This window comes from Oryzias latipes, chromosome 18 (genome assembly GCF_053564925.1).
Source record: "Oryzias latipes strain Hd-rR chromosome 18, Olatipes_Hd-rR_3.1".
Lineage (NCBI taxonomy): Eukaryota > Metazoa > Chordata > Actinopteri > Beloniformes > Adrianichthyidae > Oryzias > Oryzias latipes.
Window position 1 is genome coordinate 3,299,761 of NC_136254.1, and position 14,759 is coordinate 3,314,519.

The window sequence follows — 14,759 nt, forward strand, 5'->3', positions numbered from 1 at the left end:
TCCACCCGCCTGCCTCCCTGGCCGGGTGACGGCGGGGTGACGGCGGGTGACGGCGGGGTGACGGGGTCTGAAGGCGCTCTCCAGCATGAACGGGGCGTGTCTCTGTGGGCGCCCCTGCGCGTCACTCCCCGTGGAGGCAGGAGGCAGTGCGTCAAGGAGTGCAGCTCCAGATTGGTCAGACCTTCACAATAATGGCCCGGCTGCTGAAGGCAACTGGAGGACTTTTAATCTGAAAAGGCGGGCCAGAAGAGTCGTTTCCTGGCTGGTGTCTGGCTTGACAGCAGGACTGCAGGTGGCGCGGCTCGGCATGGACCGTTCACGTCTGTCGTGAAGGAGAGACCGATGAAAGAAACCTGGTCTGTTCAAGCCTGTGGATACGGAGGAGCGCGTGACTGTAAACTTATTCCAGGCTGGATCCAGGGATATTTATGAACGTCTCATATTTCTGGAGGAAAGGGGAATTTGCTGCAAAAGAAAAGTAAGGACTTCTCCTTCATGCTTTCTGCGTGTGCACGTGTGTTTTTCCTTTCAGTGAGTATTTGTATCGGATGACAGATGCCGTTTTGGGAGAATAGAACCGATTCTAGTGGAAAATGATCCTTTTGGTTCACTATAAACCTGACAGCAGATAATGCGTAATGGATGGATTATTGGAAATGTGTTTTGGGTCGGGGGCGGCTTTCTCTGACTAGTAGAATTTGCGCACGGGGAGGGGGGGCATTGATGGAGACGCATGTTTTGGAGCCACGCGCAGCGGCGCGCGCGTGTAGGCAGAGATCTGGATGTGCTTGGTGACAAAGTCCGGGCTCTGCGCCTCAGTGGTGGTGTGTTTACGGACTTGTTTCAGTGTTTTCCTCACAGGTAGTGACAGTCAAGCAGGAGACATTTGACAGCGTCGGAGAACCGAACGTGCGCGTGGAATGTCGCGGATGTGACACGGCACACATATGTGACAATGATGTGACACAGACGTAGCACATTCTCACTCTCAGTGTCTGCTTCCTCGTGCACGTGAGCCCCTCCTGGACTCTGGATCATAAAGATTTGTTGAAAGTCACAGGAGTGTGGTCTCATCCTCCTGTCATCCTCCACTTGATGGATGGATATTATTGATCTTTCTGATCGTGTCATGAAAAAAGTGGACTTCCTGTACATCTGTGTTCTGGCCGTGCTCGGACTCCCTCCTGCGTAAAACAGTGTCGGGACTCTAACCGGAGGGATTCGTTAATGGGATCCGCCTTGTGCGCCCCCAAAAATGCAGACTCAGAAGTGCGCAGACATCTCCATACCGCGCCGCGTGCGCAAGCGGTGCGTGTTGCTGCTGCGCCGCGGCGTCGCAAAACGCCCTCCGAAGTGCGTAAAAATCTCGGTTTCCAACGTTGGAGTTAATTAACGATGTGGAGACGCGGGGGAATGAGTTCCTGCTGTGTGTGGGACGTAGTGGTGGCGGTGGTCAAGGCGCGCGACCAACAGTTGGACCAAGCTCAGGTTTCGTGGCTCAGCGGCACAGACGCAGGAACGGATGAGAAGGGAAGAAACATAAACTTACCCTCACACCACACATTTCCCCATTTTGCTGTTTTGCATATTTATGACCGCGTGACAAATTGCAGCAAGTGTCATCAGCATCTTTAGCCCCATTCAGAGATCAACTGTGATTAGCTGGACTTACATGACTTGGGGCTTGAAAATGGAGCTGGCATATTGTTGGTTCCTTTGGAGCAGCAGAAGTAATGTTTCTGTGGAGGATGTGACGTGACTCATTTCCTGGTTACCTTGTAAGGCTGTGGATGTGCAGACTCCTGAAGCCAGAACAGAGGGATGCACTCAAACAGCACTTGACAAGTGTGGGATCAAAGCTGTGGGGTTCCACATTAACCAAAAGTCAAGTTTGACATCATCCAATAAGGACTAGTAGCTATTCTGTACCAAACTGTCATACTCTTCTTAACAAAGTTACTCCTAAAAAGCTCTTACCATCATCTCAGTCAGGACTTCAGCTTTGGTTTTAGCTTTTGAAACACCGTAATCTCTCCACTTCACAGAAATACCGAGCAGACACCTTTGGTTGAAAAAGGGCCCATGCGGTACATAAGTCCACTTTTGTTCCCAGAGCTTTCAGTGCACTTCATGAAAGGTGCTTAACATTGCCTTTGTGGGGGAGAGTTGACTTATAATAATTGCAAATTTGGTTGCAATTTGAATAAATGGTTATGCGGTGAGCAGAGAAAGCGGAGTCGAGGTCCTGCGCCGCTCTTTGTTTTTTCGCTCGTCTCTCTGACACCAGGTTCTCAACAACTCTCCTGAATACAAATCTGCAGCTTTTCAACTCAAATGCCACCATTCTGGGTCAACACACAATCATCATGCCATTTTTATGCAGCATAAAGTAACCTTTTCAAAAGTGGGATTTTATTATCTAGTGTGTGTGGTTTTGTAGCTGGGATGTGCAGATGCAGTTTGTTAGTTGTTGTCAAGGGATAGATTTGGATGTAGGAGCTGAGCCTGGAGTGATCAAGGTGAGCCATTCGTCGGCGCCTTGGCCCTCTGGTTTACCCACAGAGAGAGTGAAGAGAAGAGACTCCAAATGGTAATCTTGCTGTAATCCCTCGCAGGGCAGCGCGGAGAGCAATCTGCCTCATTAACTCACTTCTGCAGTTTGCCGCCTGGCCCTCATCCATCTTTCTGTCCGTCCATCCAACCTCCACCCCAAGAGTCGGAGACAGAGGAAGTTAAAGGAGCTTTTGGGGAGTTAGAGGCCAGCAGGCACTTTCACCTTAACAGAACAAAGAAATATGTAAGGCAGAACAGGAAAACTCTGCATCTTTCCTGATTTACCTTCAATTTTCACTGTGGGAAGCCATGACGGAAAAAAAGGTGCTCCTTGTGTCACCCATCGTCTTTAATCCTTAAATTCAGAGTACGGGTATATTCAGTATTTGATGTAATTGTGTGAATAATTGTAAAGAAACAAACAAACAGTGACAGAGATCAGGGCAGATAGAGGATTCCCTGAGGCCCATTGAGGGTAGGAATTGACTCCGTTCCTCCTTTGCGGCCTCACCGGTTGCATATCAATGTCTAGATTGAGACAAATATTAGTCAGCGTGGAAGGACATTTATTATTGAGGATGTCAAAGTTAGTCTATCTCTGCAGCGTGGTTGGAAGCAGGGAAAAGCACCAAATTGTCATGTGATGACAGCAGCTATGATGAAAGCTCGGTGGGGTTTTTAACAACTTGCCTTTGGTCTTTCTAATTGACAAGGAGTTGTGAGACTTAAAAAAAAAGTCTGGATCTGTGCCACGTTCTCTACTGTATTTCACAAAGATTTAATCATAAATTCATGCAACTGAGACTGAAGAGCATTTAAATATTGGATAAGCTTTTTTTTGGTCCCTTTTAAAGGTTGAAAGTAATGCAGTCCCAGCCCTCTTTTATCACTTCTGAGGAACCCCAAAAGAGCAGCCACTGGCGATGAATTAATGAAGATGTTCTTTTCTGCTCCCTAATAGGAAATATTCGCATTACCACTATTGCTCCGGTTTTGACAGGCTCCAGAACGGGTCTAATCTCATCGGCCCGTTCAACAGCCCCGGCTCTATAGTGCATATTCAAACCCAGGCCTGGCTCAGCATCAGGTCCTTTGCCTCACGCAGCTTCATGTAGCTTCTGGCTCCCACCCCTGGGGCTTTATCAGACCCAGTCAAGAACGGTGGCATGAAGTTTTCATGCACAGCTGTGGGCAGAGTGACGTGCCTAAAGGAATTTTTAGATTTAGGGAGCGATTAACCGACTACTTTACAAAATGTTAAAACACCAGTTAGCAAGAATAAAAAAACAAAGCAGGTTTGGTCTGTTGAGCACCGAGGCCAGCGTTGTGGTGCAGCAGCTCCAAAGAGGCTATTTCTGAGTGGATCAGCAACCAGACTGTGGAGCAGTTAACAAACAAGCTGAAGGCTTTACAGAAAAGGGACTGACCTCACCTTGACCAACAGGTGTCTCACCTTTGATTCAATTTCCAAAGATGGTACATCACATATTATTTGGAATTTGGATCTGTGTTTGTGTGAATACTCACTGGTTCTTCAGAAGTTCCAGTGCTGAATCAGCTTAGAACGGGTGGGGGCAAACTTTTTCGACTTGTGGGCTACAGAAAGGGTTCTTCTTAGTTAGGTGATGTACACTGTCAGTACACACCATTTAGCATTTTCAGGATCTAATCTGTATGGTTTATCACCTTTCTGCTGCTTAACAAGTGATGTAGACAAACCTTTTCTTAGGAGGTGAGAGCCTCAACTCCCTGGTGGACAAGCACCACCGATTTCAACAGTTTAATCAGACAACTTTAGTTAATGGCTTGGTTGTACAGAAATGGCATTAGGATTTGTAAAAGGAAACCAGATGCTTGAAATATTATTCATTCAGGACTCACTAAAACATAATTCTGAAGGACAAAGAACGATAGCCGATACTTTTTCATGAGTGGATCATAGCTATGGTTTGAATAAGTGTTATTGATGGTTTTGCAGATAGTTAACAATGTTGTCAAGAAGTTATAACACTTTGTTATAGATTATCCTAAGCTTTAATTTGATTTTTATATTTTTCATATTGATTTTATCCCAACTATTGCCAGTGTTAAATATTCCATCTTGCTCATTTTTAAAATTTGTTCGCAAGGTAAATAAAAATTAATTGTTAAAAAACACATTTTATTCTAGGAAGTATTTGTAGGCTAAGATTTTTTGCCTAATTTAATTTAATTTAGACTAAGATTTAGTGTTGATTTTAAAATGAACATTTTAAAGAAATGTCAAAAATCCCAGAAATGTTCCCGCTTGGAGCAAGCTCCCGTCACAGGACGTTTTGTGACTCCCAGGTAGGGCTGCACGATATGAGGAAAACTTGCGATGTGCAATATTAGGAATCAATATTGAAATGATGATATAACTTGCGATAAACTAATAAATAAAATAGCAACAAAAAAAAAGGAACAATAAAAAAACATTTCCATTTGACTACAACAGTTTAATTCATATAAGAGTCAAAATATTTTAAATTATACTCCAAATGACCCTCGTCTAGATAAACATATTAGCTCCATCCGATTGGTCAACAATGTGAAGGGCTGTATCTGATTGGTCAAATGCATAAAGGGATTTATTCAATTTGTTAAATACTTCAAATTGCCATAAGATTGTTTTAGTACATTTAAGGTTTACCATTTATTGCGATTTTAGCAGACTTTTGCGATATGAATATAAGTTGCGCTAACGATAAATTTGCGATGAACTGTGCAGGCCTATTCCAGGCATACAAGACGCCTTCTTTCTGTCCTGTCCAACAGCTGAGCAAACAGCTGAGAGCTGAAGGCCTCTTAAGTTGGACATATTTTGCTGTTACAACATGGGGTTATGAATCTTCTGACACACCAGAGGTATATTTGAATAAACCCCTAAACTTTATTCATCTTACTTATATTTGTAATAGTGTTTTTGTTGAACCGAACGGAAAAGAAAAGAAGGGAAGAGGCGAGAGGGATGTTGGGGGGGGGGGGGGGGGGGTGATAATAGAAGAGTTGCAGAAATAACAGGTAAAAACTCTTTTTTATAAATAGCAGGCGTTGGGAGTTCAACATCCAGAGCCAACCAGCACAAGCTTGATTAAAAATGCTGCTAATCATGGTTTCTGTTATTGAATGTCTAAATAAAGGAGACACACATGGGTGCCTGTGTCTTCTTGTGCAGCTTTCTCTTCTCTGAAGTCGCAGAAAGACGGTGCTCTAGCGTGGAGCTAAACTTAACCGTACTTTTATAGCCTAAAGTTCTTTTTTTATGAATAATCCTCTTAAGGTCTTAGCAGGGTTTTATAAAAGCGATTTTATGTTTGTTCTTTTTTGCATGCCTCACTGAGTTTTAAAACATGGCTAAAATGATTATATACTGCTAAAAATTAATTTGTTAAAATTCTTTGTCTTAATTAATTGAGGCTATTCCATTAAAGTACTTGTAACATTTCCACAGTGTGACCGGGTCTTCGTAAAGCAATTCCTGGACACGCTGCTGCAACACAACCTTGGTGTCTTCTCACTCTGTTGGTCCCATCTCAGATTCGGTGTCCCTCAGGTGTCCTCTGGTCTAGACTTGAGAAAAGGTCTTGGCCCGTCAGTTCTTCAGGACCAATTAGCATTTCAGATGTGGGATTTGATTAGCACCTGCCAGGGAAGCTGGTTAACCTACATTAGTACCAAGACAGCTGCTGCTGTTTAAACATGTCACACCTTCCTCCCCATTAGGAGCAGCACTTTCTGGGTAAATAGAGCTGATGTAACCCTGCTGTTGATAATGAGGCATCATGTTTGTCTGGAGGATCTTCCTCTCACCAGCACCACCTTTTTTTTTTAGCCCTGCAGAGCCTGTTGGACCAAATTGTGGTGAACTTAATTTGGGTCTGCATTATTGTCTTTTCCACGCAGTTGACTGAAAGCTGAGTCGTTTTGAACAGGAAGTGGGTTGCATAACATAAAAAAAGGAAGCTAAAAGCCCATAATTGAAGTGTGGAAGTTAATAATTAATCCTTCAGATTTAGAGTGTCAATCATTCAGACTGTGATTATTTTTTCATATTCTGGCACTTTGATTGCATGAGACATTTACATATTTAAGCATTGATCTTAAAGTGGAGAGATGCTGACTTCAGAAAAGCAGAAATTCTGTTTCTTCCAATTGCTGCAAGCATTCATCTAAAATGCCAAAGCAGGTAACACCAGTCCATTGGAATTGCTGTTTTACTTTGTTCTTGCAGCATTTTTTCCCCCGATGAAGAACATATATATATGAAAATTAACATTAAAATTGCATTTCTGAGTATTTCAAAGTCAACTTTATTGTAGATTCTTCACGTGTGCATCACATACAATGAATCGAAAGACAATTTACAACATTAGCCGATAAAGTGCGAGCGGAGCCGGTTTAGCTCGTGCTAGTTTGCGGCACCTTCCGTCCGTGAAACCAGGGTTCAAATCCGGGCTGCTCCCTATTCCCTTCTCTGCTTCTGTGCCGGTCCCAAGCCCGGATTAATTGAGAGGGTTGCGTCAGGAAGGGCATCCGGCGTAAAACATTGCCAAGTTAACCATGCGACTCATCCTCGAAGGAGAGGTTGTTTCGCTGCGGCGACCCCTGATGGGAGAAGCCGTAAGAGAAAGAAGAGCCAGTAAAGTGCGAGTGCACTTTAGGCAATATCTCAAGGCAGCGGGGGGGGGTTGTTCTTTACTCGAATCATTGTGATCAGGACCAGATGAGAAAATGCAGTTGGAAAATGCCTGTAATTGTGAGGTAGAGTAATCCATTAAAAAGGTCCGTGTCTGTTTGTCCTTTCCTCATCTGAGCTGGAATCTGACCCGTTAGCTTCAATATTGCTTCTTTTCTTCTTCTTTTTGACTTTTGATCTTATCTTGGGAGTGTGAGGGGCTGTAAGCTAGTGGGTAATAGTTAAAACAAATAGGTAAAGGGAAATGGGGGAGGGCTTACTCTGCACCAACAGTCCCTCCCACAACTCGGAGGTGAATTTCTGACGAACTTCTGCCGCTCTGCAGAAACTAGGTCCTGGAAAACGACACAGGTTTTTGCATTTTGGCTAAAAACGGCATCATTAGAATTAAAAGACCACTGGGGATGATTTTACAGCAGATCAGGAGATGATCGGAATGGATCGGAATGGTACTAATACCATAACAATTGTTTTTTTTTCTTTTTCTACTGGAGTCAACTGCTCCTCAGATGCTTCATTTGTAGAGAGATCTTTTTCTTTTTTTTAAGATTCTCCTCCCATCTCTTTGGTGAATCTCAGAAGAGCAACTTGAATCAGTAAGTGCAGCTTCAACTCAAGTACCCTTGAGAGAATTGTTCTCCCTCACATTTTATATTGTCTTGCAGAGATCCATAAGGCTTTTGTCCTCCCACATTGTCATAAGAAAACCAAACATGACTCTTCATGCCTTTCATTCTGACACTGATTGGTAGCTCACTTCATTCCCACAATGCACCTGTCCCTTTTGCCCTGTTATATATATTTTTTGAAATGAGGTCTGGATTGTTCCTCACATGTGGGATGACTGATCTGAGCAGCAGGGGGCATGCAGCAGCTGATAGGGTCATGATATTGAGATACTGTGCACTGCTGCTCCCCACCCCCCACCACCCATCAGGCCAAGCCACAATGACCACTTTATAGCAGAGAGGGGAGAGGCTTTGCTGGCTGCAGTCGTTTCTTGTGCAGGAGATGGTCCTGCTGCAGCCGACACGCATGCAGGCATGCGTGTCGGCTGCACAGTCCGAGAAGAAGCCAAAGCTGCAGCCGGCATGCATGCCTGCTTGACGTAGTCACTGATACATCACCAGACAGACTCTGGGGGTTAAAACAGATATCTCTGGGAAACCCTCACTTGGAGCATTCTTTGTAGACAAGGACAGCAGTTCAGGGCCAATTTCCAAACATTATTGTCTCTTTTGTAGCGAATAGAGAGAAGGCTGCTGACATCGTTTCATGATTGAGACTACAAAAAGCACATGCTGCTGCCATTTTTTTAATCTTTTGGTTTGAAGCTGCATTTGTCGCTCAGATTTACGGTGTCAAACCGCCTTTATAGTGTTGATGTCAATTTATTTTTACCCATTTTTCGTCCCCATTTGTCACTGAGAAAAATGAGGTCTGTGTCCACAAGCACGTCAAGCTGCCCCCCTCCCCTCCTGCTCTTTGCGGTGTGGCAGAGAAATCCAGATAGGAGAAGGCTAAATGTGTTGATGTGGGGGAAAAAAGGGGGGAGGAAGATCACTTCCAGCTCTCCCTCCATCTCAGTCCGGCTGTTTCACTGCAACCATCCATTCCGACGCTAAAGACTCGCTGAGCAGTTACCGGGCGAGTCTTTAGTGAGGCGCGCTGCTCTGATGGAGTCCCTTGTCTTCTGTTTTTTTTTTTTTGTCTCTATCAAAGCAGGAGTTTCGATTTTTCTAACTTGCCTCAGCGCCTTGCGGTCGACGCCCCTCGAAAATGAGATGACATGTCTTAAGGGGCTGACCGTAATGAAAAAAGATAATCCCACAGGTGCGGTAAAGTATACTTCGTATTCAGTCAAGGCTGTGACCAGTCAGTTTGAAGACATAGTACGATCCAAATGAATGTGTGTGCATTTGTCATAAAACCAAACATTATCAGGTTGAAAGTAAAAACGACCTTCATGCAGTACATCCCGTAGGAATAACCTCCCTCTGTTTGTTTTTTTCGTGGACTGGACTGAGTCAGTGTGACATCACTCACAGAAAATGGTTCCCTTTCGGCCTCAACCAAATGAAGTCAATTCAGTCGCCATTTTCTTTAGATGGATTCCACCATGTTGGGGCTAGATGTCAGTAAGTTGGCTCCAAATTGGTCTAAATTGGTCTAAATCATCGTTTCTTGGGCAACCACTCTCACCAATCAGGAGTGAGCTTGTTAGAAGGCCACACCCCTATCACCTGAAAGTGGGCTCTGAAGAATATGTCAATCAAGCGCTTTAAACATTTGGTGTTAGATCACATGCTTTAATTGAGGCCTCTGATTGGTCAGTTTATAACTTGAATAAGTTGCACTACAGAAAATAGGATTAGCAAGATTCAGAAGGACTAACAGCTGTTTTCTCTCTCAATAGAAGTCTACGGGATTCTGGCTTCTTGGAACTCCTGAGAGTTTGGAACGCCACTCAGTCCAGATCTCATATTTAGTCAATGGATTTTGCCACTTAGTTCAAGACTGGGACAAAACCAGCAAGTCCAAAGTCAGGCATCAGAATCTGGCTACATGTCAAACATTAGGTAAACCGTAGAGGGGCTAAGCAGATTGTAGTGAAGCTCATTTTTGTTCCAGGCTAGAAAACAAAAGCAGAGGTTTAATTATATGATTGCGGAGCTACGGGAGTTTATTCAAAGTAGAAAAAATGTCAATGTCTTGCTTTTATTTGCCAGTTATCGTTTGTTCACACTGTTTATGGTAATCCTGCTAGTCAGTGATGAAAATGTTTTCAAAATATTCGATTTTGGATGACAAATTCTTCAAAGCCAACAGAAAAATGTAAATTCATTTCTTTAATCGAGACGGCCGACGCCTTCAGGGGTTCAAATCCAAACACCTAACCTCACAGCACACGAAGCCCCTCTTCGTGCTTTTGGTCTCAGATAAAGTTCTTTTCAGTAATATTTGTTACATTTATGCATTTGAATCTTTTTTTAAATATATTTACTTGTGCTATTTTCAATTCTCATTACAATCACCTCTTTATACTTTTATCGTACTTGTGCCACTGTCTTGAAGCCGCAGTGAGTGGGATTGTATCCCAGAAAGGAAATCATTTTAGATCTCATTGTTTTGGGATCAGAGTGCTCTTTTCTTCCCATTATTGGTGTTAATTGTGAGGGTTTAGCGCTTGCAGGTTTCCAAGTCTCCCTCTCTGTGAATTCTCCGTTTCTCACGCATTTCCAAATGGAGCAGTCCCAGATTTATCCATACATTCCCTCCTCTTTCAAGCTGCTATGACACAACATTTGGCCCGACTGTTTGGGGACTGGCGTGCATGGTAACATGGCTCTCCTGCTCCTCAGTCAGCTTCTGGAATGATTCCGTGAGCCGACATGGCCCATGGTGTACAACAAGCTGTGTGGGACAGCGACTGTTTGTGTGTCACAGATGGTTCATGCGACACATATCTGAGTCTGTCTTCACAGAGCAAATTTCTGGGCTTGTTTTAGAAAATTCGACCTCCCTTTTCTTTCATCCTTTACATGTCACGGAATCTGTGGAACAACAGTGGTGAAACAGTAACATGATCCTCTTAAAATAAGATAAAACAGCAGCCAGTTACAAAGAATAGCTCGCAGGTTGACAAGCAATCAGGAGGCAAGCGCTTATGGAGTAACAAAAGCTAAACAAAGAAAGAGCGGGAGGAAGGGACAGACAGATCACAGGAACCATGTGGACCTGAAGAAGTCTCAGAACAAAAAGCATTTTAAAAATGATGACCTCTTTAAGGCTGCATCCTCTTGTTTTTTTTCCCCCCCTTTATAGTGTTTTGGGTTTAAATTCTCCATCATCATTTGTAAATATGACCACAATGGGGGGATGAGTGTGTCCTTGTTCACCGTCATGTTTAATGGTCATGCTTACCATCCTTGTCAGGGATCTCCTTTGTGCTCTACTGGACTCTCCATGGGGTGGGTTGCCTTTATTATGTAGGTGTTTATTTGGGGGGGGGGACTTCAAATGCATTGTGAAGCACAGACAATTTGCTTATTTTTGTGATATCCTTTCATATCAACTACCTTGATTTGTTTTAGCTTCTACTATTTCAGTGTGCATCCTCCTCAAGGCTATTGGCTGCTTAAAATCCATCCAACAGACCAATGAACCTCTGCAGTCTAATGGTTAAGTAGACCAGAAACGAGAAGTGTGGCACAAGCTAAGAAATTGACCACAAAGACTCGTTACAAAAATAGAAAGAACATACTTGGTGCACAGTTTTTTGTTAGACCTCTTTTGGATTCATATTTTGAGTCAAACAAGACAGCTGCCACTGTGGTAACAGAACATGTGTGATTTCAGCACCACGGAGAGCGCCGACCCCACAGGCAGCTCTTCTTTCCAGCACATGTACCAGGGCCGGGTCGGTCATCAAAGGCCGGATTCAGCCAAGAATCTTTTGAAAATTAAAATGGCATGTATTCATACTAGTACATTAACCTTGAGTTCATGTACTAGTTCATGTACTAGTACATGTACTTGTATTACATGTTAAAAAGGCCTATAGAAATAAAAGGTGCAAGGCGTATGAGTGTAGATATCAATAGTAGGTTACATGTAGTCTATTAATTGTGCTACAAAATCCCCCACATCGATTAGCACAGTGTAAACTGTTAGGCTCATATTTCATCATATCAGCTTGGGAGAATGTGAAACCAACTTTTAAAATAGAAACCTCCTTGCAGAATCGATGCACACTGCAGTGTTAAAGAGAATTAAAGGGGCGTCTAATGTGTTCAAATAATTCTGTCCTTCTGAGACTTTGGATTTATTCATACACAATGTTTGTCCTTAGCTGCAGGCGGTGCAACAAGCAGCCCATGCATAAATAGCGCTTTCTTTAATATATATTTTTGACTAAGCAGTAAGTTCTTTTGTCATTATGCATGAACTATATTCATGAGAGTATTAATTTTAACCTGGTTTTCTGCTTCCTATATGTGAGCTTTTAATATATTAAAACAAAAAGCAGTGAAAGTGTATTTGCTGCTATGCAGAACTCTGATGTTTTAAGTCGTTGCTCAATTAAAGCTAAACTCTCACTTTCATACGATTTTTAAACCTGATTTAGTTATGTTTTAATTGCAAAACAGTGTTTGTTATGTTTTTTTAAGGATGGATTTTCTATGTAGTTTTTAGTTCGTTTCCAACACATATTCTACACGAAACACTTGCAGCATAAACGTCTTTCCTAATTCAGTTCCGTCTTCCTCATTAGGGGAGTTACACTTCAGCACCCTGGATAGCTCACACTTCCCAACAAGTTCTGCTCTGCCTGATTTTAGCTCCAGGAAAAGTTTGTTTCCCATGTCTTACAGAAATAATGTAAATGTGTGCCAGGAAATGTGCTGTTAATAGAGCTCCCTGGACGTTTTCCTACAGAGGGACAGCTGCTCCTGCTGCTTATGATGGATTAGGAGTGTGTGTGCGTGTGCGTAGGTGTGTGTCGTGTCCAACTTATTATCTCTCGCCAACATCTGAGTTGCGTTGGGGCCATTGCTGTTTATGTTCCCTGATGGTGCTTCGGCTGCGTTGTTGCAGAAATTAATGGCAGGTCTCTGGAGGTAAACAACCATGAAATGACCCAGCCAGGCCCATTTCTGAATACAATCTAAAGGGTATGTGTGTGTGTTTTCCAGGCCAGCAGTAGCTTAAGCTGCTGTTTGTTGAATTAATGTAATTATTGATTTATGTGAAGCCGGTGGGAAGGACTCGGCGGCCCGTGTGGGATAAGACTGTTTGATTACATCAGATTTACAGCACTTAGACGTCCTCGTGATGACTATGCAGGATGTCCTGTCTCCCCACTCCTTTCCAACACAGTTCTATGTGAGCTTTGCTTTGCTTTGCTTTCAGCACCACTGTAGTTGTGTTTATGAATTTAATCAGCCCATACTTGATTCAGGCATAATCGAGGCTTAGGGGCAAAAACTGCTGACTGGAGCCCTTTGATGTTTGGGCTGCTGGTTCTACGTCGGGTCATGGTGTAAATGCGGTGATGAGGTCATGGAATGGTAAGCCTAAGCCTTTTAGTGCACTTAAGGTAGCTGCGGAATATCCGTGTAAGCTCTTTTGAAGTGCATAAATTTGGTCTGATGGCATGTGCAATGTCAGAAGTTTTTCTGAGGGAGGAAATACTGTGGTGATTTATGCACTGCATGCACGCTCAGCACTCCACCGCGCATGTGTGCCGGTGTGAGACTTTACAAATTTACTGGTGTAGATTGGATGGTGTTAAATCAGAGCCGTCAGCTTACGAATGCAATGGACAAAGATTCTACACAAAAAGTACAGCACGTAAACGCTACTCTGCAAGAATTCTGACATCCCCAATACACAGACATGCATGCACGAACCCTGCAGATGTCCCCTGGCACCACCTGTGACCAGGAGAAGGGGAAGGTTAATAAATACTGATGTGCCTATTGATGCCTTTCTTGTTGGTGCAGATGGTCTTGATGATTCCAGGAGACAGATTGGAGGAAGCCTCATTGAGTTAAAGCCTCTAAAACTGTAAAAAGTAAATCCAAGGACATAAAAATTGTAATTGGTGGACAGTTTTTTTGTTGTTGATATGTGCACTTAAAAAAGCGAGAAAATGACCCTTTATTTGTCTTTGTTTTAGCATCAAACCCACTGCTGTGGCTACTTTTGTGCAGATACTTTTTAAGATTAAGAAAACAGAGAAATGTACCACACAATGCTTAGATGCACGTGAAGTGAAGGAAGCTGCACCCACAGGCAGGCGGTCGTCGGTTTTAGCTCGAGCTTGGATGTCAAATCAGAGTGACGGAGAGACAAGTTGAGAATGTGGAGAAATTAGGTAAAGGTGAAAGAGAAGTGATAACAATAAAAATGAAATGAGGAGAGAATAGAGGACGGTAATGGAATTGACTTTTGGAAGAGAAAAAGGAGGAGTGAGGTCATTTGGTGAGACAGAATGGGAGGACAGGAGAAATGGATGAGAAAAATGTTCCTTTTTCGGCTTAACCCCAAAAGAGTCCAGACACAGAGACTGAGGAAATGAGGTTTAGGAAAGGTGTGGACTACAACTTGTACAGACTGCAAAGATGGATTGCTTTGTCAGTAACTTATTCCCACCTTTGCTTGCAGGACCTTTGGAAAATAAAAAGGACTACATTTAATAAAAAAAATAAAATTAAAACTCCTGTCTAGAATGCATGGAGTAAGAAAGAGCAAAAATACAATATTCCAAAAGACACAATCATTACAGGCTGATCCAAAATGCCTGCTTTTGCTGTGTCGTCCATTCTCTTTTTGGGTTACCCAAACGATCCAGCCAGTCATTCCTGCCTCAAACGGGCAACCGGCAGCTCCGAGTGACGCTTCCCCAGAGAGAGGACAAGTTGCAGCTGCAGGGTGTGTTAGTGCGAAAAGAGATTCAGAAGCGGGAGTGCAGCTACTATCCATT

At 43.2% G+C, this 14,759-nt stretch overlaps 1 protein-coding gene across 11 annotated transcripts in view; it reads left to right on the forward strand.

Annotated features, from left to right (window-relative positions):
• The first annotated feature begins 258 nt into the window (after positions 1-258).
• nrxn2b (neurexin 2b) overlaps positions 259-14,759 on the forward strand; it is an 806,770-nt gene continuing 792,269 nt past the window's right edge. For all 11 annotated transcript variants that reach the window (XM_078936626.1, XM_078936632.1, XM_078936630.1 and 8 more), the window contains exon 1: positions 259-478. The gene's annotated coding sequence lies outside the window, so the exon portion shown is untranslated. The remainder of the gene's footprint in view (positions 479-14,759) is intronic.